Here is a 4,145-nt window from a genome sequence, read left to right as displayed (position 1 = left end):
GCGAAGGGGAATTCTGAATCCCCAGCCGTGAAGATCACAGCAGAACCCTGCTTTGAAAAGTGGCACTTTCCCCTGCTGGGATCAGAACCAGCCACACGGATGAGTGGTGCATGGCGTCTGGCCCAACCGACACAGCCGGCATTCCCGACACCCAGTCCAGGTGGCACGCTGCCCCTGGCCGTGCCAACGCTGGTGCTGTGTAAGTGAGCTGACAAATCATCTTCCCCAGCAAACACATTAAGGAACATCGTGATCTTCTGCTCACCAGCGGCCCGAGAGACGCAGCAAAATCCTTGAATGAATGATTTGTTGTGAATCATCCACCTTGCTCTGCCTGTCACTCTCTCCCCTCCGCTACTGACTCTCCTCTTCTCAGACAGCTGCATACTACAGAGAGATGGGTCTGACCCCTTTCTCCCCCTCTGTGGGCTCTGGAGAGTCTAAGGCGCACCACGCTGATCTTTAGATCAGTCAGCAAACAACCAGCAACTCAGCCTTCCATGCCTGGCGTCTTTGGCTTCATCTGGTGCCCTGTGGCCCCATCATGGTTCAGTCACACAGCAGCTTGAGTTCTTAGCCACGTACAGAGGAGCGACAGAGTGAAATCACTGATTGGTCCCCTCTGCTTCCAGCGGAGGAGCATCCCCGCCTAGGAAAGGTTGTCTAGTTCCCCGGGGATGGGGTCGTGAGATACCGCTGTGAAAGAGGAAAGGGAGTGTGTGTAACTCACCGATCGAGCCACATTACCAATGGGCCTGGATAGCGAGATCCTTGGTCTTATCCCAACACGGATTTCTCTGGAATGAGCTGAACAGGCCATTGCTCAATGCCCAACGGCCCAACTGGCTGGATCCCCACCCTGTGCTCACAGCACCAGGAATACGGATGAGGGGGCTCTTGACATTTCCTGAGCGTTCTGCAACCATGAGCTAATTAACTAACCCCCCACCTGAGGTAGAGAAGCGCCAACACCCCCATTGTACAGATGGAGACACCGAGGTACAGCGCGAGTTTACGGGACTTGCCCAAGGATGCTGAGAGTGTCACTGTGGGAGCTGGGTCACCCCCTCTCCCTTAGGGCGTGGCCATGCCCAATCCGTCCCATGCTGCCATTCCACCGTGGGCTGTGAAAGTTACCCCAGATCCTGGCCTCTGAACCTGCAAAGCCTCTGTCCTGATACAGGGATCCCCAGCCCACCTGCCGCCAGCGGAGATTCCTTGGTGCTTCTGCCATTTGCTAGTAGCCAGTGTCCTAGTCAAACAAACACCCACTGAGCCAGGTTCCCGTCGAACTAGCACAGGGGCTGGAGACCCCTTGGCTGCAGCAAAGCCCCCGGCTTCCCCATGAGGAGTGGCACCTGTGTCCTGCCTTTGCCCTCCCTTGGGCGCTCCAACGGGGAGGGCAGATTTCATTACCCCTGGGGGGCATCCTAGGGTCCCTACTGGTGGAGACTGGCTGGAGATGAGCTTCACCCATTGGCCATGCCCCCACCCTAGCCCGAGACGTGATCCTCATTCCAGGCTGCAGGAGGGCCCTGGCAGAGGGAGACTCTCTGGGGTGGCCCCTCCCTGGCCTGAAGCCCTGTGCTGGGATTGACTTCACTCAACCGGCCGGTGGAGAGACCCCGTTTCCCGCACTTAGAGCAGAAGAACGGCCATATGGGTCAGATCAAAGGTCCATCCAGCCGTGTCCTGGCTTCAGACAGTGGCCAGTGCCAGGTGCCCCAGAGGGAATGAACAGACCAGGTAATCATCAAGTTCTGCCTTGGCGCTCTCTGTCCCTATTGGGCCCATCCCCATGGTATCTAAGCATTGCCCTGTCCGGGGTGTATAATGCACATCTCCCTTCCAGAGGCGAAGGAGCAGCATGCTCTGTCCTCGCCGCTCTGGGCGGTTGGTTTCAGCACCCACGTCCTGTGGACAGCGGAACCGGGGAACTCTTCATCAGCACCACTCAGCGCACCCAGGTTAGGGACTGATTCTGGCCATGCCATAAACACCGGGGCTGGAGCCAGGCGTGCTGGGGGAGCCGCTGCACCCCCCGACTGGAAGTGGTTTCCATCCAGGGCCGGCTCCAGGCACCAGCCCACCAAGCTTGTGCTTGGGGCGGCACCTGGAGGGGGGCGGCGCGGCAGTCCGGCCGCCGGGGAGAGCGGGGCCACGGCCGGGCTCTCCGCCCTCACCCCGGCGCTCTGGCGGAGAGCGGAGCCCCCACCGGGGTTCACCGCCCTCCCCCCGGGGCTCCGGCCGCCCTCCCCCCGCAGGTGGGGGGGGCGCGGAGGCTTTTTTGCCTGGGGCGGCAAAAAAGCCAGAGCCGGCCCTGTTTCCATCATGTCCAGGGGTTACAGTTTGGTTCAATGGCTCTCGGCACCCGCAATGGGCACATTGTTCCAGCTCTGCCGGCCATCCAGTGCGGTACAGAGACTCCTCTCAACCCCCGCAGAGCTAGTGACCAGGGGTGGCTGGCTGGGGTGATTCTCTTTGACAGGCCCTGGCCTTGGGGGTCTGATCCCAGAGGCCCAGGCCTGTTCACCTGTACGCATGGGGAATGAAGCCCTCAATCCGGCGCAGGAAGCCCAGCACCCGGGGACACCTGCGGGTTGTCCTCATGGGCTGCTGTCACACTAGACACTTGCTGTCAGCGAGGCAGCGGGGACTCGTCTCTCCTCTCATAGGTTAGCCGGAGAGTGAGGAGCTGGATCAGCTGATGAGGAGCCCTCTTATATCTGTGAGCAAGCGGCCCCAGCCAGGCAGAAGGGGCAGAGGGAGGGAGATGGGCTGCTGTCTGGCGGGAAGGGACCGAGAGGAACCACCCCACACAGGCGAGACTGGGTCCCTGGCCGGCGCGCCAGCCTTGGGGGAGCGTCTCCTCCAGCTGAGATCCTAGGAGGAAGCAAATGCATTTGAAGGTAAGTTCTGCAGGGAAGTTTCTTTGGTGCTTTGGAGCGGCTGGTGGGGACTGCCCCGGAAAGGCGGGGAAGGGATCGCCGGGGGCTGGGCGTGTCTGATGGACAGAGCCAGGCGAGCCAGCCGTGTCAATGCGGGTCTAGCATCTGACTTGAGGGGAAGAGCCAAAGTCATTCTCCGCAGGGCTCCTGGGGCAGAAGAGCCGGACCAGGACAACTGCTAAGTGGGGAAGCAGCTTGAAAGGGACCTGGAGCTGCCAGCTGACCAAGTGTCCATCGAGCCCGCAGCTCCTGGAATCCCCCGGGGCGGTGTCTGGTCCGGGGGCTGCAGCCTGGGGTCTGGAAGGACCAGACCGGTCCTTAAACCCTTTCCGCCTGCCCGGCGCGGTTGCGTTCCCAAGGCAGGGCGGGCTGGCTCGGCTGGGTCCATTCGCCTTCGGGGGGCGGCAGCTGTTTGGACACCCAAGCGGCGTGTGTTTTGCAGCGAGACCCCGCCGGGGCTCCCTCCCGGGCGGCCCGATGAGGCGGAACCAGGTGGTGGAGACAAGAACTTCGTTCCCGCCAAGAGCCGGGCAGGGGAGGGAGATTCCGCGGCCGGCAGCAGGTCCAGATTCGGGTTCACTTCGAGTCCGAACAGAACCACCGGAGCCTTCTGCAGTTCCCCGGGGGGCGGTGTGTGTGTGTGTGTGTGTGTGTGTGTGTGTGTGTGTGGAAACATCCCCTTTCAGAGTGTTACACAAGCCTACGAAATAAACACAAATCAGCACGAAAATCAGTTCAAAATCAGCACGAAAAACCAGAGCGGAGCGGCCGGGGCCGCCGAGGCCCCAGCGGGACGTGGGAACCGCGCGGGCGCTCTGGGGTTTGGGTTTGAGCCAAAGCGAAATTTCGGCGCAATTGACGCGCCGCCGACGCGGTCCCATTCCGAGGTCGCCCCCCGGCCGCCCCTGTCCCTGGAGCAGACGGGGGGCAGTGGGGTTCTCCGGGCTCTGCTTTGCGCTCGCTGGCCCCTGTGCGGAGCCCACCGTGCCAACCTGCCGGCGTAGGCGGGGAGTCACCGAAGCGCTGGCGGGAGAGAGCGCGGGGAGCAGGCTGGTTCTGCAGCGTGTGCGCTCAGCCACAGCGGTGTGAACACGAAGTCCCCGGTTTGGTTCGCGTGCACCCAGCTCACCAGAGCGTGCACCCAGCTCACCAGAGCGTGCACCCAGCTCACCAGAGCGGCTTCCAAACTCCCCCCGC

The sequence above is a fragment of the Terrapene carolina genome, unplaced genomic scaffold (assembly GCF_002925995.2).
Source record: "Terrapene carolina triunguis isolate 2854851 unplaced genomic scaffold, T_m_triunguis-2.0 Scaffold33911, whole genome shotgun sequence".
Lineage (NCBI taxonomy): Eukaryota > Metazoa > Chordata > Testudines > Emydidae > Terrapene > Terrapene triunguis.
The sequence above is the reverse complement of the archived record's forward strand: the minus strand, read 5'-3'. Positions refer to the sequence as shown.